This window comes from Pinus tabuliformis, chromosome 5_1 (genome assembly GCF_031772625.1).
Source record: "Pinus tabuliformis cultivar Carrire ecotype Pingquan chromosome 5_1, CPIR1, whole genome shotgun sequence".
Classification (NCBI taxonomy): domain Eukaryota; kingdom Viridiplantae; phylum Streptophyta; class Pinopsida; order Pinales; family Pinaceae; genus Pinus; species Pinus tabuliformis.
Window position 1 is genome coordinate 195,361,706 of NC_142305.1, and position 21,553 is coordinate 195,383,258.

Here is a 21,553-nt window from a genome sequence, read left to right on the forward strand (position 1 = left end):
AAACCAACAGCAATTCTTTGCACTGAATTCCGCCCTCCAGATCCCATGGGATGAGATCCTTATATATAGTTTTGGAGTGAAGATAAGTCAGCTTGATGTGTGACTTGTTGTCCTCTTCAACTCCAGTTGTTCTTCAGTTCTTCACTTGGAGTTTCTGTCTTCCACTTGGAGTTTTAGAAGCTCTTAACTCATCATTAGGCGAATCTTATGATCAAGTGTCTTTTTGGAAGCTTCCTGGACACTGGCACTTTGAGAAAAAGATTCCTCCACATGTCCAAGTACGCCCAGCGCAGGTAGCCTTTGTTGTACCTGCTATGCAGCGCAGATGCCTAGTGGAGCAGCTGCTTTGATCCAAAACTGACCTGTTTTTGAGTGTTTTTCAGTGGAGAACTGAATTGTAGTGCTGTGGTTTGCTGACCTTGTTCCTCTAAGGGTAAGAACAACGTGTCTAGGGACTTTGGATCCCTTAGATTATTGACATTTCATGCTCTATGTTGTAAGGCACAAAAATGTCTATAACAAGGTCAATGGACATGATGAGTGCACTTGTAGAAGCTATGAGTTGATAATGGATAGAACTCCCACCTACAAAGTTCAGGCCGAAATGCGACCCCTTGACCAAAATGCAGGAATGGCACGAACAAGATTTCAAGGGCGCGGACGAGACCGAGACGGAGGAGGACCTGGAAGAGGTCACGGACAATTTATATGCTACAATTGCGGAGGGCCAGGACATTATGCCTACGATTGCATGAATCCAACACACCTGTCGTGTTTGTATTGCACCTTTTTTTATCATGAGACAAAAGATTGTTCTATGCTGATAGCTAGGATATGTGACAAAGGAGCGCTACCGACTCCCCTGACTCAAAACCTACAAATGATGAGGTCTAAGTCACGCAAGGAAGATCCGAATGTGAACATTGTGCTCCGAAGTTGAATTGCAATAGGAGATGACAAACGAAAACATCCAGAAGATAGTACTTGGGTTCGCAAAGCTCCAGTGAAAGAAGCAGAGTTTGATTACTCGGGAACCTTCATGCAAGCTAAGAAGATCTTCGCTGATGCCTCCACTTCAGGAAGAAAAGATAAACCAAAGCTGGAAATGGACCCATCTATGCTCACAATGTTCCTAGAAACATGTATGAAGTTACTTCACAACTGCAAGACGGTGAAAGGATTACAGGAACTCATTAACATATGCATTGGGACCATGCCAGGAGAACTGTGCGTAGTCCGAAAGATCAGAAAGCATAAGACACAAACTGGAAGAGAGATGAGACTAACCGCGTAGATCAGAGAATATGAGATGGACCAAGTAATTCTGGATTTGGGATCAAATTCAAATGTTCTACCAAAGCAGACATGGGAGTGAATGGGGCGACCTACACTGCAGTGGTCTCCAATTCAGCCAAGGATGGAAAACCAACAGAAAATAATACCCATGGGAAAATTGCAAGGAATAACTGTGGATATTGAGGGAGAAAGTGTGCTGGCTGATTTTGAAGTGATAGAGATTGTTGATGATAGCAATCCCTACCCTGCACTCTTAGGAATTGACTGGTCCAATTACATGAACAGGGTAATCAATCTGAAGAAGCGCAAAATGTAGAATTTTCTCTACAAATCAACGAGCTCACTGATATCATGTAGAAATTTCACCTGCAGATCAAACTGATATATGCAATGTACTAAAGCATAATACTAGATCTACATCTACCATAAACTTTGCGGAAGCTTAATTGAACATGAGAAACATCAAGCATGAATAGAGATAACTGAGAATGAGAAGTAATCAACCATAACATAGAATATATAACCTGGGGAAAGCACCAGCTTAAAACCCCATCTCTATATTATCAATCAAGTGGAAATCCTCAACAACATACAAAAAGAATCAACTCAAAAGCTATCCTACTCTCTCTATACTTTGATGATGTAGCTCATGGACTATCTAGGCCTTAATATATAGGCTACACAAGTCCTCCAAGCTCCTCTTTACTTGCGCAGTTTTGATTGAGGTCTAATTACATAACATTTGTGAATTCGCCAAATCATACCTGTTGTCACCTCAGGTCTAACTACGCAGTACTAGAATGAATAATATTCCTTCCTCATGCAAGGAATATTCACTAAGAATATCCTAGCAACTGATAGTACATTGTCCCTCATCTAATCTCAACTAGGTCTCTGTCTGAACTGACATGCATGAGTTATCCATGAGTGAATCTTCAGTTATCTGAAAATACCATTTGTTACATGTATGCAAGCATTAACAAACTGAATCTCATTAATTTAACAACTTGTTAAATTAATCTAACTGGACTTGACTCAGTTAACTGAGCCAACTAATTTCAACTCATAATTACAACTCATCCTCATCCTTTAACTGATGGATAAATTCCTCAATTAATAGATAAATTGTTGCATGTCCTCACATAGACTTCAACTTTGTTTTTCCTTAACTAATTAACTCAAACTGAATTAATTAATTAATTCACAAACTGCTTTTAATATCAAATTCAAATTTTACTTCCTATTTCTAGTCCAGGGACTGACTAAAATAAGAATCCACAATGAACTGTTAAAAATAGAACTTCTATTTTTAGCACTTACATTTTTCATTCCCTGTTGTCCAATCCAACACTGGTACCCAAACTGCTATTTTTAGCAATTTCTTGTCGCCATTTTCAAAACAAAATGATTTTTGAAAAGAAGTCACTGCGTGTAATTGTACCCCTGGACCCTATTGAAGGATCGTGCTATACGAAGCCGGTGCGCGACTATGAAAGTGATGATGATTTGGATTGCATCTATAAGATAACAGTGCAAGACAAGGACTAGGTGAATCCCACTGCAGATGGGTGGATTGCATGGGAGCGCGAAAGCTCCTATACTTCGGATTCGGATGAGGAAATAGAGCGATGGTAGAATCGGTTACATGAGGTAACTACACTGAATTGTAATATGATGACAAGGTCGTTGCACTACATATCGACAAAAGTAAGAGACCTACCTACTTATGATGGTTTAAGTGAGGTAGATACCTTCTTGGATAAATTTGAAAGAGAAGTGTCGGAAAAGAAACGATTCCAGGCCTTGGACTGGGTACTACATGCTACGCCCGCGAGATGGTGGGGTACACACAAAGGAAGCTTTGATGACTGGCGCAAATGTAGGAGAATGATGTGCAGATGATTTGGGAAGCCTAGAGTGTGATTGATAGATAAGTACAATGGACAGGATGATCTGAGCGCACATCTGGCCAAGTCGACGCAGGCCTATGGAGAAAAGCCACAACCTGAGTGGGTGCACCTGTTCTGTCATACCCTAGATGTTATACCAATGAACTGGTATATAGAAACAAAGCTCCACCATGGGGCAAGTGAATGGGATATCTTGCACGAAGGGTTTGTGATGACCTTCAGTTTTGAGGATGGGTGGGACAGTATTGATGAAGCACTACAAGAGGTAAAAGCAGCCATCTTTAGGATACCACAGGAGCCGATAGAATTGATTCAGCCTGAATGGGCTACTCAGCTGAGTTGCGCACTGGAATGTTATAATGTAACTACTGAAGAAGAAGATGAAGATCGTGGAAAATTAACATTCCAGAGATAGAAGGCCATCGCGAGGTTCAGGGACCATAGATTGAGAACCATAACATAACCGTGATGTTGAAGACTAAGCAGGTGAATATTGGTACGGAAGCGGAACCTAAATTCGCAAAGATTGGAGACTACTAGGACGACACAATGGTGAATAATGTTACTAAATTACTCCATGAATATCAAGACTTATTCCCGACCAAGTTTACGGATTTGAAGGGAATAATCAGAGATTTAGGGGTAATGAAGATCATGTTAAAACCTGATACGAAGCCAGTTAAGCAGAGGTTGTATCACTTAAATCCGAAATACAAGGAGAAGGTCCACGTAGAACTAGACAAGATGCTCACGGCAGGCATCATTGAGTCTATGGAGGAATCCGATTGGGTAAGCCCGATGGTGGTACAAGAGAAGAAGCAGAAGGAAGAAATAAGAATATGCGTGGATCTGAGAAAATTGAATGACGCATATGTACATGATCCATTCCCAACTCCGTTCACAGATGAGGTGTTGGACAATGTAGGCAATCAGGAAGCATATTCTTTCACTGATGGGTTCTTAGGGTACCACCAGATCAAAATCGCACTGGAGGATAGGAGGAAGACAACCTTCACAACTGAGTGGGGTTGCTTTCAATATACTGTCATGCTGTTTGGATTGAGAATGCACCTGCTATCTTTTTTCACGTGGTTGTTGCGGCATTCAAGGAATATATTCATAAGTTCTTGGAGGTCTATTTTGATGACTGGACTGTATTTGGGCTGGTTAGGTACCATGTAGCGAACTTGCGCTTGATGCTGGATACCTACCGAAGATACCAAATTGTGCTCAACCTCAATAAGTGTACGTTCCTCGTTCCTTTTGGAAACTTGTTGGGGCATGTGGTTTGTAAAAAAGGGCTAATGGTAGACCCCACAAAGATCGCAGTGATTCTAAATTTGGAAGCATCGTGGAGTATGAAATAGTTGTGCGCTACTCTGGGACATACAGGGTACTACAGAAAGTTTATTAAAGGCTATGCCCAGATCACTGCACCGATGGAAAATCTGTTGAAAAAGGATGTCACGTTCTACTGGAACAATGACTGTAAGAAAATCCTAGATGTATTGAAAGAAAATATGGTTACTATGCTGATTCTTGTCTTCCCGAACTGGAAGAAAGAGTTCCATGTCCATGTTGACACGTCGTGTATAGCGCTGGAGGAAGTAATAACATAGGACGGTGGAGAAGGCTTGGATCACCATATCGCGTTCGCGAGTTGTAGATTATCTAAAGCAGAGAAGAACTATTCCACCACTTAGCGTGAGGGACTAGTTATGGTGTATGCGCTCCAGAAGTATCGACACTACTTGCTAGGAGGACACTTTAAGATGAATACTGATCATTCCGCGCTAAAGTACTTGGTCAATAAGCTTGTGTTGGGGGGCACATATGTAGATGGCTTTTATTGTTCCAAGAATATAATTTTGAAGCTTTTGTGAATCCTGGATGATTGAATGCGGGACTAGATCACCTATCGCTCATTGAGACAGGGGAGGAACCTACTAGTCTGGAGGAAGGATTACTCGACGTGCATCGTTTTGCTATGCGCATAGCAGATGGACATTTTGAAGATATAATTCACTTTTTAACAATCAGAACTAAGCCAGAAGGGTATCTGTCCAGCAGAAAAAGGAAATAGTGGTGCGTGTGGCAGACTTCTCTGTCATTGCAGGGAATCTATACAAGATGGGGAATGATGAGATTCTACAAAGGAATGTACCTGAGTTTGAACAAAGCAGCATCCTTGCGGATCCTCATGGGGGTGCCACAGGAGGACATTATGCAGGGAAAGCAACCGTGAAGAATATTCTCCATGCAGGGTTGTGGTGGCCAACCCTTCATCAGGATTTAAAAGCACATTGCAACGCATGTGATGTATGCAAAGAATAGGTAAGCCATCGTGGAGGAACAAAATGCCTTTGAACCCACAAATGACGTTACAGCCTTTCAAAAAGTGGGCAATAGATTTTGTAGGACCTATCAAACCTCAATAAAAAACAGGAATGAGATATATTATCACTGCGATAGAGTACCTGACTCGTTGGGCATAAGCGTAGCAAGTGAAGGATTGCATGGCCACAATTGCCACGAAGTTTTTGTTTGAACACGTATTGACACGATTTTGATGTTCGAAGATCTTAATGAGCGATCGCGGTACGCAGTTCCTAAATGAAATTATCAGCGCGTTGGCAGAAGGGTTTCAGGTGTTTCATCAAAAGAGCACACCGTATCACCAACATGCTAATGAGATAGTAGAAGCATTCAACAAAGTACTAGAGACCACGCTAACCAAGGTATGAAACGTGAAGCGAAGTGATTGGGACCTGTGCGTACCTGCAGTATTATGAGCTTACAGGACTACATGTAAGAAACTGACGAGACAGGCACCTTTTAGGCTTGTCTATGGAGTGGAAACCATAATTCCCATGGAATATATCGTGCCTAGTCTGCGCATAACAACACTCACAAGTATGATGGATCGTGGACCCCTAGAGGAGAGACTCGTGTAGTTGGAGGAGCTCAAGGAAGAATGATTTTTGGCTGGGTTTCACCAGCAAGTCCAAAAGCAGTGCGAAAAGGCTTGGCACGATCAACATATTAAGTTGCGCACCTTCAAGGCGAATGATTTGGTGTTTTTGTATGATAGTAACTTTGATAAATTCCTAGGGAAGCTCAAAATGCATTGGCTAGGACTGTATGGTATTAAGGAGATCACAGATGGTGGCACGGTGCAGTTGGTAAAGTTAATGGAGAACTCTTCCCATGAAAATTCAATGGCAATTGTTTGAAGCCATACACATGGGGCTTGGCCATCTAACTAGCCGACAAAAGCATAGTCTTAGCACTCCAGGTAGCTAAAGGAGGCGCGGGACTATAAACTACTCTCCCCGGAAGCTGCGTGATGTCAGGACTGCACACAATAGTGAAGTGTCACGGGGTTTGTGACAGTACGAGGGTAGTTGTGCTACCACACAGGTCGGCTGGAAAGTGTTTATTATAGTCACCATTCACGATGCGATGCTTGGTTTGAGACCAAATGGAGTGGGTGGTAGGAATTTAAGGCGAACTTTATGGGCTAGATTCTTGAAAATCTGCCACCAATCAAGCATTAATGGACCAAATGTGGGGGGAATAGTTCAATTCAAATTGAAAAGGCGCTATAAATTACAAAGGGTTGTCCAGTAAACAACACTTTGCAATTTGAGAACTAGTTTGTTGCGCACTCAGACATTCATGAACCCAGACATGTTCAATCTTCTGAAGGCAAATTCGTTGCTTGAGCAATTACCCGAGACGTTGAGAGAATTTTGGAATCACATTATGGCAACACCTAAAGAAGCCATGGATACCATAGTAATGACTACCAAGGAATCCGCGCAGGCCATTATGGAAGTGGAAGCCCCAAAAAGTGTCGGGATAGTCACAAAAATACCTAAATCACCGCGCATGGCAAGACCCAAGAAAGACAAGCAGGCCATGGTACCGGTGCACATATCACCTAGAAATCCGTTGAGGACTAGGCTCACCATGGACGAAAAGGGGAAGGATATCAATTTGGAGGCTGATGAGGAGGAAGAGTTTGAAGAAATCCTGGTAGAGGAGGAGGATGTAGAAATGGAGGTTGAAACCCAGGGTGCAGATCCTCTTACCAGGCTTGCTGCATATGTTCCTATGCTAAAGGGTAAAGCAAAGGTGCCCAAAGATATAGATGAGAGCAAGAGCTCTCTGCAGATTCCAATGCTCCCTGACGACATTATTTTTGAAGGAGCACACTTGGGATGGGTGCCCGTGCTAAATTTTTAGGATTAGGATCTCGCAAACCACGAGAAATTCCCACATCTCGTGACCACGCAGCTCATGTGCCAGAAGAAAGATGCATTGTTCGGAATGATAGAGTTAGAGCTACATAAATGGCTGAGAGGTGTAGAGAAGACAGAATTGTTAAACCTGCTCTATGTGCCGCATTACCATCGCGCCCTCGGGACCATTTTTGTCATCAGGCAACTGCTCTACCTCGTACATGATGGGTGCTTGTGGCTGGAGTAGTGCATCCCCATCACAAACCATTTGATTCACATAATTACCTAGCTCCCTTGATGATTTGGCCATCGCAGAGGCCATGAAGAACAAGTTTAAGTTGGAGAAGAAGAAGAGAGGGTATGCCATTTCCAGCATCAACAACCCTGCGGTTAAAGTCGCGACGCAGATATTGGTAGGGAAGGTTATGCGGAAGTGTCACATGGATGAGGTCCCCGCGCTGGTGGTTGCACTAGCGGCGCAATGCGCAGAAGGAGTCGAGTTAAACTGGGTGAACTATTTATGTGGAGAGTTCCTTGAGAACTATTGTGAGGCACAAGAGCAAGGAAAAACTTTTCACTATCCATGGCTTCTTTTGTCAATAGTGTTGGATGCACAAAGGATAAGCGACAACAAAATATTATGGGTGCTCATGGAGATGAACATCAGAATGTGGATTAATCACAAGCCGTGGTTATCGCCCACAGTTTACAATAGTATACAAAGCTTCGCGGAGTTCAAGGTAGATTTCCACCATGTCTACATCAGGGCGTAAAAGGACCCAGCGAAGACGTGGCACAAGCTACCCGATCTAGCAACAGACGATCTCATCTTCACAGTCGTTGAGTCCTGGCCATCGAAGTGGCAGCTCCAGCTGGCTCCGTGGTGGAAGAAGTGAAGTCTGTCATGCAACAGAAGAAGGAAGAGGTGAAACAGTGGATGCCACAGTTGGCAGAGAAATGTAGGAAGGAAGAAGTAGTGGCTAAGGCCCAGGTGACACGTGACGCTGCAAAGTTGGCAGAAGAGTAGCAGAAGAGACTAGAAGAAGAGCGCGAAGAACAAAAGTTGCCTTCACTTGAGCTGGAGACTGATACAAAGCAAGGTGGTGTGGACCCACAAACAACATCCACCCAGCTAAAATGTCTGCACCCAAGAGAGTAGGTAGGGCTGTGAAAGAAGTTGAAGGCTTCAAAGACTTCATTTGACCAGATGACCCTCACTGAGGGGGACCTCCATGATATTGGCGAGATGGTGAGGGACGTCACCACGGAGGCCCTCCAGTAGTTTGAGGAGCAACACCAGATGGTGTTGGGGGTTCATCGGACACAGATACAGGAGTTGTAGGTGTGCACTCCATAGGCTAGCACTATGTCAACCAGCCTCGCAGTAGGCATGTCTGTGAACAAGGAAATGTTGCACGCCCTGATTACTAACACAATAGTGTTGCCAAATGGCGTACTTGTTACAGAAAATGAGGCTGATAGGCTTATAGTTAGCGGGTTGAAGGGAATCGGATTAAACGTGGTTGTGCTCCCTCAGGAGACACTCTATATTTTGCAAGATGGAGTCACTGCAGAACTACAAGACAAGAAGGGTTGCGCCCTCCAGGTAATGAGCGAGCAATGCATCAACATTGAATAGTTGAGCCTACAGCACGACGAGGTAGTGGCGCAGAACATACAAATAGTGCAGGTGGTAGAGGAAGCCTGCTAGATGATCCTGAAGTTGGCCATCCAAGCAGAAGAACCAGTAGAGGCGTGCATCCAGAAATTAGCAGCAGGGGTGTGAGAGGCAAAGGATAAATGGCTAGGGTTCAACTGGAGCTTAACCTTCAGATAGCAGAATTGAAATTGAAGGTACAGCCTTTAACTCTGCCAAAGGTTAAGGAACAGTCCGCCACCAAAATGACCACAGTAATGGCAGTGGTCAACACTGCAGTGATAGACTGCACAAAGTTGTTTGAGAAATCGTTCGAGGTCCTCACCACCCTCCAAGAGGACCCTAACATATAGCACCTAGAGACAGAGGCACGTGAGCTGTAGCAGAGATACGATGAAGTAAAATGGACCACGCATATGGTTTCCCTTACACAAAGGCTCACCAGGATGCAGCAGGCCAAAGCGCTCAAGGAGCAAGTGGATGTTGCTCGACATAAAGAAGCAGTTTTGAAGGCGAGCTTACAGTCATGGATTGATGAGGCATACACCATTACAACCTCCATTAAATAAAATCTCACGCAGTGGTGAGCAATGCAGGAAAGGATCCACGGCAGCAATTCAGCCATAGCAGTCATTGAACAGCGCGTCGAGGAAGTACAACAGGCAGCCGCTCAGTGCGATGCCGACCTTGCAGCGATCCAGTCAGAGTTGGGAGGTCTTCGCGAAAATATATCCATACTGACAAAGTGACTCAAGGGCAAGTCAGGATGTTTTTGTTGGGGGCCTGTTGGGCACGAGATCCCCCAAGGGAAGTTTTGGGGCTTAGAGCCCAGATTTTGGTCAAAGATTGTAATTCTGATGTAAAGACTCTGCATTTTGTGGGCGTGGAGCGCATAGTTTGTAAAAGAGTCATAGGATTGTCCGCCCTTAATTTTGTTAATGAAATGTTGGATGTAGAGATCTACCCATGGTCTGTGGACCATGGGATTTTATAAATAGAGCGAGGCTCTAAGTAGTTAAGAGATCAATGGATAAGAAAATATGAACATATGATGTATGCAAGATAGATCTGTGGAGTAAAGTCTAGTTTTTGGTCTTTGAGTAGGAGAAGGCTCTGTAGCTAAGTGCGCAAAGGCCTAGTAGTCCACAGTTGAGTGTGCGGACCCCTACAGCTGAGAGCACAGGGCGAGTCGAGTCTATAACAGTTGGAAGTATTAATAAATAGAAGTTCCTATCATTTCTGTGTATTTATTTCTTGTTTTATGCATCTGTTATCTTGGGCATGAAATTCACTTCTAATACTTATATGATGCACGAATGCGTATAATTGTATTGATTAAGTGAATGCAAGATAGAATATATGTTTACGCGAAGTTAACTAAGATCTGTTAAGAAGATAAAGATAATTTTGTTCTGTGACCCTTGGAGAAGTTAAAGATAATATGTTGCCTTACACAGAAACTACTATCTATAACTTAGAAAGGAAGATGAAAACTTCAAGTATAGGAGCGCTCTTTAAGGGATTTTAACTTTATGTACATAAGCAAATAAAGACATGCAGCTTCATTACTATACTTGAAAGAAGAAAACATAAGATGACACATGACAAAGAAGTTACAAAATTATACCCAATAATTCATGGAAACTTCTGATTCTTTCATTAATCAACAACTATATCAAGAACACAGTGGCTTAGTCTCCAGGTTCTCCAAAATTCGAACCCCCCTTCTCTGTAAATTTTCCTTTTTATACATTATGAAACAGTTGTTGATCTCTAAAACTGTCAAACTACCAAAATTGTTTCTCTAACTATCTGAAGTATGAAGTATTACAAAATATTACACAGAGGGTAAAGACATCTCAAAGAACATAAAATAACAGAAAATAATTGAACATGACAATGACTATTGGCTTTTTAGCTCTGTTAATTGGCTCTTTAATTCTTCTGTAGATGCTTTAATAATGATTAATCCACTTTAACCATAATAAACGGTGTTTGATTTTGACATGTGCATAAATCTGGGCTTACGCATGTATCAGGCGCGCTTTAATTGGCCAAAACACAATTGAACCACACTAATTACCTTCCTTTGAATTTGCCTCTAAGACTGATTTTTCCTGCAACCTTTGATTATTATGGAACTCAAAAAGAATTAATTCTTCTTCATAAATCCATCAGATCCTCCCGTTCAATACTCCATTGACTTCGTATCACAAATCGCAATCGGCACCTTCAATTGATATATCAATACAAAACTTAACGACATGCAACATAACAGACGCGCCGAAAGAATTAAACATAATATATACCATATTGGGTCCAGCCTATCGCAAATCGTAATCGACATAACCATATACATATACATAAAGTGTTATGCGATCTTGCAGACCCGCGAGCATTATAAAACGTAACGCATATATTTTCAGGTCCGAATTTTCCATCACTCATCGCAATCAGCAAAGGAACCAACACATATGCAAAGACGCTTTGTGGACTCGCCGAGACTTATAAAATGCAACATATAGTTCTTCAAGTCTAGCCCATCATCGCAAATCGCAGTCGGTGATTCCATGGTGATAACATAAATGCCCATTACATTTTTTGCAATTGCAATTAACTGCATCGCGTGCACACACACACACACACATATATATCGGGTCTGGATCCATATAACCATTTATATAGCGATTTGATTTGTTCATATAGCAACCTTGGCTACACAGAGGCCGATTCTTTTACACTTCTTTCTTTTGCGATTTTTATATATAATAAAAAAAATACTTCATTTCCCTTAGACTCTGCAGATGTAAAGAAAATAAGGGAGCTTCATTAAGGTTGAACACCTACAGTGATTTTTAGACCACACATTGTGATAAAAGTGATAAATAAGCATAAACACAATATAAGCTACAACATCTGGCTCCACCTGGGGATAGTGCTTTTGCCACAGAAGCACTAAGAACCACACATCAGTGCCTTCTCCTCGGACATGGAGCCATACATTGCTTCACCAAACTTAACAGTGTAAAAATTTGTACAGTGAACCCACGCCAATATCTGCAGTGATAGGATGCTTGTGCTTTGATAGCAAAATATTTAGAATCGTATATCAGTAGCCTTAGTTGGGCATTGAGTCCAAAACTGTGAAAACCCTAAATTGACAAACTGGAAATTTAACATTCCTGAAGTCTAAAACCTCTACAAACCAGTTGGAAAGTCAACCTTATTCATCAACTAAGATTAAACTGAAGAACTGCAACTGGAAACCAAATGCTCAACACCTGAGCTTATTTATGTACAAGTTCCTACATATGTACATGATTGATCTCTATCAGGTGAAGTCAATCTTCCAATGGTACCAGGTTAGCATTTGAGTGCTTAATCTAAAACCATTTTGCCAGTGAATCTTGAAAAAACAATTCATTCTGAGTTTCTTCTGAGTTCCAATGTTGTGATCCTTAATGTGTTCATCCAATGAAACTTTCCCTGAGTCAACAGCCACATCATCGGGGTTAGAAATCCTTTCAAGGGGAACAAGTCCCTTTGGCAAAATATTATCCTTTAATTGAAAAATCTTCTGATTAGCTATTGAATCTTTTAAACCACTGATTTCTGCAACTTCTGTTGTTTCTTCTTTATCCTGATCAATTTATGTGGCCTAAAACTCCTGAACTATAGTAAAAAATTATTTAATCTGCTGACCATCTTCAAAATCTTGCTAATTTTTAACATTATCAGGAACAGAGGGTCTGTGTCTCATCCCTACCTCATATCTTAGTCTTGGATTAATAGGAGGCTTGAAAGTACAAGCAGCCACAACCAATGAATCTACTAACCTTTTCTCATTTCTTGGAATAAATTGAATGTTAAAAGCTTCAAAAAAATATCAATCAAATCCCATACTTCATTTCTGTGTGCCCTGAGCCTAGGTTTCTTTGTTTGGAAATGATCTTTTATTTGCTTAATAATTAGCTCTGAATCTCCAAAAGCAGAAATTGACTTAACTCCCATCTGTTTAGCTGTTTGTAGAGAAATAATCAGGGACTCATATTCCGCCACATTGTTTGTTGCCGCGAACTCTAATTTAAAGGAACAAGGGAACATATTACCTCCAGGAGCAAGTAGAAGAAAACCAACCCCTGTTCCTTCCTTGGAATAAGCCCCATCAAAGAAGCATTTCCACACTCCTCCAGTTTGCAGCTCTGTAATTACATTGGTTGAAAACAGCTGCTTCTGATTATCTTCAGCCAGCTCTGCATTATCATGCAACATGAAACAAGCAAAGTCATCCTTCTCCTTACTATATATAGGTGAATTACCTGCTCCATTTTCTGTAATTATTTTTACAAATCTAGTTTCTCTGTACAATCTCCTCTCTTCCCCACCAAAATTCAGTATAACAACATATGTAAAATCTAGTTTCAAAACATCACCCAATTTAGCCCCCCAGGACCTAGATAGAAGCATTCCAAATCTAGCAAGTATATCTATTACTACTACTAATCTGATATTCACCCCATGAGTGACATCAATTAAAGATTTATTAAACTAAGGTATTACAGAATCATGTGCTGGTGTGTGTTCTATGTTATTAAAACAACGGATCGATCAGATTGCCAATACATAGACATTAAAATGGAAAGACACAAGAGAAATGCAGTAAGCAAACATAAAGACACAAGAAATTTTAATAAGGAGTTCACCCTATTCTCCAGGGCTACGTCTCTGGTCCAGCTTTTAGTGGTGGCCTTGTTTTATTGTGTCTTTAAGCAAAGAATTTACAATACAGGGACTCAATGTGAGTTCACCTGAAGCAGGTTTTGTTTGGCAGGGTGGGTCTTGGATTTTCCAAGCCACTGGAGTACACAAACTCTTCTTCTTCCTACCAGCTCTGTGACCTTCTGGTCTACAGTGGAAAGAGCCAAATTTGATGCTCAGTCCGGATAGATTCCCCTATGGGATGGCTTGAGTCTTCAAGCTCTCTGGTGCTTGATGTTGCCGCTAGTCAACTCAGCCCTCTGTCTCTTCTGCTTTGCTTTACTGTTCTTTGTGTTCAGTCCTCCTCTCATGGTTCATTGTTCCACTTCTTCATCTCTCGACTTCTATCTAACTTGACTTCTTGACTGATTTGATTGACTTTGTTCATGGATTTAGCCATTCGATCCCTACTCCTGTTCAGTTTCTCTTCCGCCTATGTCTCTTCACCTTCTGCAGTTGCGCTTGGAGTTCCCTATTTGATGTCATCATGAACGCTCAAGGAGTGGCCACTTGTCCTCCTCTAAACGATGCCAGCCTGCTTCGTCGGTTCATTTCTTCCGTTACATCATGGATGCATTCTTCCTCCACCGTGGTGGTCAAACAGATTCCAAACCGCCTCTAAAACGCAGCTTAATTCCCTGTCGATTCTGCTTCCTCCATTGGGCGTGACCTTAGCCGTCCGATATGGGGCCTCCAGATCCGACACCATATGCACGTTTCACGTGGTTGACTTGCTCGACCGATAGCACGCAATCAACGGCGATTTTCTCTCACCTCTGTCGCCACGTGTCGATCAATGTATGGAATCGCTCCGCTCTCGTCCAAAACCTCTTACCATTTAAGGGTGCCCCGATCAAAACTGTCGATTTCTAGAGCGCAGGTTCCGTCGTTGTGTTTTGGTGCTTTTTCCCTTTTCTGCCTGCGGTCCTCTAGTTCCCCCATGTAACGGAGTGCTCGGGCTTTTCCTTCACAGCCCTGTTCACCTAGCGATGCGTGATTCACTAATCACGCATCAAAAAACCACCTCTTTTTCCCATTCCGGGGCTCCCAAGGGCTACTTTGGCCTCCTGCACAATCTCCATGGGCCTCGGTCAACGTACTTTGACTGAGGTCCTCTTCGTTCTACGTTGGCTGCCATTTCCATTGGTTCAGGGTGTCTTTGATCACTATTTTGTAATTCTTTAGAGATTTGTTCGACATGATACAGTCATGGTTCTTTGACAGTATTCTATGGATCCGATTCGGATCACAGCCTTCCCACTGAAAAAGATTTTGGACCACCAAAAGTTAGTTTTCAAGCATCGATTAAGTGAGGATATTGTTTCTTCACCTATCCAGTCTCAATCCACTTTGTGCTGCTCGGCTTTGAACCTTTGAGCCTAATCCTGAGGTACTCAACATCTCCCCTGCGCGTTGTCCTCACCTTCTTGTCCAGCACTGTGTCTTCCTGCAACTCATTGAGGTATTCAGGTAGCAGGTCATCAATAGAAGGCAATTGACTTTGCTCTTTAGGGTCCTCAATCATTAAAGGTTCAAACAATCTCAAGCATTCTACATTTACGACTAAGTAGATGTGCATGTAAACTGGTAAATCAAGGTGAAAATCATTTTCACCAATCTTCTTAAGTATCCTAAAAGGTCCATACCTGATAGGCTTTAGCTTTTTACCTTCACCTTGCATCTTGTCCTTGCTGATATACAGCAAGACTTGGTCTCCAACTTGAAAACTATGCTCCATCTGATGCTTATCATGCCTAGCCTTGTACTTGGCCTGGCTCTTTTCCAGGTGTTCTTGTATTACCTGGTGGATCTCCTAGATCTGTTCAATGAACCTAGTTGCCTTGTCCATATCAGTGTGTCCATCAACCATGGTATCTTTACCAAAGACAAAATCCAAAGGAGACCTTGGTGTGAAACCAAAGCAGGTCTCAAAAGGATATCTCTGTGTAGAAAAGTGTTTGGTTCTATTGTAAGCATGCTGCAAATAACACAAATGTTCATCCCAAAGCCTAGGATGTTTACTACAATATCCTCTTAGTAACTAGATCACTGTCCTATTTACTACTTTTGTCTAGCCATCTGTTTGTGGATGAAAAGCTATGCTTTTCTTCAGTCTGGTGTCCATCAATTCCCACAGACTAGACCAAAACTTCCCAACAAATCAAGTGTCTCGATCAGATACAATGGAAGTGGGTAATCCAAAATGAAGCCATACATGTTCAAAGAACAATTTTGCAGTCTGTTCAGCTGTGATTTGTTTACTACAAGGTATCAAAATACACATTTTGTTGAACCTATCCACAACAACATATAGATAATCATGACCTTTCCTAGATTTAGGCAGTCCTCCAAAAAAATCCATGGAAACACTTCCCCAAGGGTGAGAAGGAACTGCCAATGGAGTGTACAAGCCTAGTTTTCTATTGTTGGGCTTGCTTTTAGCACACATGGCACACCCTCTTACATATCTAGAAACTGTCTCATTCATTTTCAGCCAATAGCAGAATCTTTGCAGCTATGCAACTGTTTTACTTAACCCAAAGTGACTTGATATTAGAGAAGTGTGTGCTTCCCTAATTATCTTTATCCTCTCAATTTGTGGAATGCAAAGTTTCCCACAATGGTATAAGAGTCAGTCCTTTATATGATAGTACAATTCTTCTACTCTTTTTCCTTGACTCAAAGTTGCATATAGATCTTTAAAGTCCATATCCTGAGCATATTGTTCCATGTAGCTTTCATGTAGCACGGAATTTAGCCCAATTCTTCTACTCTTTTTCCTTGACTCAAAGTTGCATATACATCTTTAAAGTCCATATCCCGAGCATATTGTTCCATGTAGCTTTCATGTAGCAAGGAATTATGATTAAATATGGTAGATGCATTTATAATGGGTCTAGATAACATTTCTGCAACCTTGTTATCTATGCCCTTTTTATATCTGATGACTAAGTGAAACTGTCGTAGAAACCCCATCCATCTGTAATGTCTTGATTGTTGTAACTTAGTTTGGGAGTGTAGATATTGAAGTGGATGATGATCAATATGTATTACTGTCTCTTTGCCCATTAAGTAATGTTTCCACTTTTTCACACTCTAAACTAATGCATACAATTCTTTATCATATGTAGGATAGTTAAGTATTGTAGGATTAAAAGTCTCATAATGATAACATATGGGTTTGCCAACCCCGTTGAAGGTTTTGGACAAAATTTGATTCTTCTTCTTCTTCTGACACGTATCCTGACTCATAGTAATTTCCTTTACTTGAAGCCTTGAAGGCAGCTTCTCTCCTGTCTGATGGTCCTCCTTTCCTCATTTCATAAGCAGTCAGAATTCCGTGCAACTGTGACATGGTAAGGTTTCGTAGATTCTCTTTCTCTTCTATTGCAGAAACTTTAGATTCAAACCTAGGGGACAAAGATCTTATAACTTTTTCAACCACAATAGCCTCTTTTATTTCTTCACCCAAATTTTTCATACAATTAACAATCTCATCTACACGAAGGAAATAGTTAGCCACACTTTCAACATTGTGCATTCTGAGATTTTCATACTGAATTCTGAAGGTTTGAAGTTTTGCTCATTTTACCTATTCATCTCCTTCATAGCTCAGAACAATCTTGTCCCATATTTCTTTTGCTGATTTATACTACATAACCTTCAAGAATTTTGATTGAGATAGACATCCTAATAGAGCATTGACAGCCTTTGCATTTGTTTCATAGTTCTTCTTCTCAGCCGGATCTGTAGGAGTTGCTGATGGAAAAGTGTACCCTGTATCTATGATGTCCTAGACTTCTGTACCAAGAGATTGAAGATAGGCAGTAACTTTTACCTTCCAATATACGAAGTTTGTCCCATCAAAAATTGGTGGCCTGATAGATGCTTCTCTCTTGTAGTTGCTCATGATGATGGATCTTCCTTCAAGCGATCAAGCTTCTTCAGAAGGACCTGCTCTGATACCAATTGTTGGAAATAATATTGAGAGGGGGGGTGAATCAGTATTATCAAATTATTTTCAATATACCTTCCAGATGTATACTTTAATTTATTCTTCAGATATTGATCATTAATTTGTATGTCAGTACCATATAATAATGAGCAATAATAAGAAAAACAGATAGTCACACCAAAGAACACCAGATATAAGGTGGAAACCCAATGTGGGTGAAAACCACCTGCTGCAATATGTCTCTATCTTCTTTCAATTAGAAACTTCTTTTACAATGATTTTGTACTGGTGCAGTCCTTTACCAGTACGCAGGCTACAACCTGTTGAGAGCTACAACCCTCACTCGTTTTCCAGTCTCTCCTGGAAGGGAGCTACAACCGCCTTAGCTCTTGTACTAGCTGAACTATCGGTACGTAGGTGCTGACCTACTTCTTTTCTTCCAAGGACCACTTTTCATAAATTTTCAAACTAGATCCATGAACATCAAATAATCATCAAGTACATGTGAATCAACCAATCTCCTTTTACAATCACCCAATGAATCAACCAATAACTTCTCAGAATGTCGTAACTAGAAAAGCAATACCAGTAATCTAAACCCAGAACTCTGCAGCAATAGATAAAAGGCAACCAACAAATATTTTAAGAAAAGTCCGCAACTTCAACAATAGAAATTTTTGAATATCCACAGTTCTTCTATGTCTGGACTGCATAGCTCCGCACCTTCATTGTCTACCCGACAGCATACCTCGGCACCTGCGCCTTCTGTTGCTCTGCGTACCTCCACACCTGCGCCTTCTGTTGCGCTGTGGACCCCTGCACCTGTGCTTTCTTCTGCACTGTAGACCCCTGCACATGTGCCTTCTGCTGCGCTGCGGACCCCCGCACCTGCGTCTTCTGCTGCTCTGCGGACCCCCGCACCTGCGCCTTCTGTTGCTACGGATCCCCGCACCTGCGCCTTCTGCTGCTCTACGGACCCCCGCACTTGCACTGTGGATCACCTGCAGACCTCCGAATAGAGCCAAATTAACAGTCCTCCAATGTGCCACAGACAGTCAGATCCACAGATCTGATCATGCACCAGAGAGATCATGACCTATCAATAGATTCGCCTTATAATTTATAGATTTCACCTTGATTTAGATCTAGCTTTTCAAACCGATCACCCAAAATTTTAGATCTTAAGATATTCAAATTTCACAAGTGACTAGCCAAGTGATCTCCTTTCCTTTTTATAGGCAAGTCCTTACTCAAACCATGGAACAAAACCATCGAAAACCAATACAAGGGATCCAAAGCCGAGGTTCAATAATTTAGATGCTATACCACGGACCAAAACCATAGGATCATGAACATCGAACTAAATACCATGGACCACCATAGGATTTCCCACGTGTATGCTCTTTTCTCTGCATGAAAGTGCGTGTACTGGAGTCCGCACCTTCTGTTCGGATAACCTGCGGACATGACCACACTTTTTGAATGGCGTGCCTGCGGGTCCGCACCTTTTGAACGGAGTACCTACGAACCCCTTATTTTCTATCATCTTGAGAGTCAACAGAGATTTGCCACTTAAGTGACTTTCCATCAAGTACAACACTTGTGCCATAGCTCCAAACCTGAATCATAATGTGAACAATCTCCCCCTTTGGACTTGATGGCAACCCTAAGATCCTCAAAGTCATTCTCCCCCTTTGTCATCGAGGGAAAAGGGTGATGCTCCCCCTGAGAACGAGATGCATGCTCTCCTCCATGACTGTAGGCCAGATCTGTAAAAGAAAATTTCTTCAAGAAGAACCATAATCCACCATACACCATAAATAACCTTGACAAAAGAGATATAAGACATAGAGACAAAACATTAGCAGCAATATTCAGATCAGCATCCTTCTGAACTTTCTCCTCTGAGATATTCTATAATAATGTCAACAATGTATTATTAGAAGAATAAATGCTCCCCCTGAACCTGTGCCAGATGGTCTTTGACCAATCCATAAACCAGCGAATGTACGCGTATACCCCATATGAAACTCGCGTACAACCAACAATTTCTGAATCAAATAAGATTCAACAACAAGATGATACATCAACTACCCCCAGCTTTTGCTTGAGGTATTCAAAGGTCTCCATGGGCAGTGGTTTGTTGAGTATATCAGCAACTTTTTCCTTAGAAGTAACATACTCCAACTTGACTTTTTGTTCAAGCACTTGTTCCCGAAGAAAATGATATTTGATAGGTATATGCTTGGTCTTTGAATGCATGACTGGGTTCTTTGAAATGTTGATAGCACTTGTATTATCACATAGGATGGAGATAGGTGGAGTACAAGTGATTTGAAAGTCCTGCAAGGTTTGCATCATCCAAAGAAGTTGTGTGCAACAAGATGCAGCAGCCACATACTCTGCTTCAGCTGTAGATAAAGCAATTGAACTCTATTTCTTGCTGAACCAAGATACTAATTTGGAACCCATGAAGAATGCACCCCCACTAGTGCTTTTCCTGTCATCCACACTTCTGGCCCAATCTTCATCTGTATAAGCATGAAGTGTGAGATCTGTATCTCTAGGATACCATAAGCCATAGTTTTGAGTTCCTTGAAGGTACTTGAAGATTCTCTTAACTACCTGAAGATGAGTTTCCTTTGGATTTGCCTGAAATCTTCCAACTATTCCCACTGCGTGCATGATATCTGGTCGGGTACCTGTCAAATAAAGCAGACTTCCAATCATGGATCTATAGGTTGGTTGATGCACTGTTGCATATTCATCATTTGCACTGAGGCTGCATCCTGTAACCATAGGTGTACATACTGGTTTTGAATCTTCCATGCCATACTTCTTCAAAATCTGCTTGAGGTACTTGGTTTGAGACAAAAAGATACCGCCTTCATTTTTTTGGATTTGCAATCCAAGAAAATATGTCAGTTGTCCAAGCAAAGACATTTCGAATTCTTTCTGCATCACAAAGGCAAAGCTTTGACTCATAGCTTCTTCATTGCTGCTAAAGATAATATCATCTGCATACACAACAAGTATTAGCAATTTGTCATTTTCAATTTTTATATAAAGATTGCTATCTGTTGATCCTTTTGAAAAACCTTGTTGATGAAGATATTTGTCCAAACGGTAATACCAAGCCCTTGGAGCCTGTTTAAGACCATAGAGAGCCTTTTTTAGTCTGCATACAAGATTTGGATCATTCCCAAGAATGAAACCATCTGGTTGTTCAATGTACACTTCTTCTTCTAAGTCTCCATTCAGAAAGGTTGATTTCATGTCCATTTGAAATACTTTGAACTTCTTAAAGCTTTAGAGAGCAAGGAACATTCGGATGGCCTCAAGTCTAGCAACGGGAGCAAAAGTTTCTTCGAAGTCTATTCCTTCTTGTTGAGCATACCCTTTACAAACAAGTCTGGCCTTGTTTCTAATCACGTCCCCATTTTCATTCAACTTGTTTTTAAAGATCCATTTTGTCCCTATAACATTCTTATCTTTTGGTCTAGGAACCAACTCCCAAGTGTTATTCTTTTCAATATGCTCAAGTTCTTCATCCGTTGCCTTTACCCAGCATTCATCTTTGCATGCCTCTTTTACATTTTGTGGTTCAGTGGAGGAGAGCAATGCCAAATAGCTTGAGGATTCTGCAATTTTTCTTCTTGTTTGTATACCTGCCTCTTTCTGCCCCAAAATTTGAGATTCTGGATGATTCTTTTGAACGTACCTGGATGGAGTC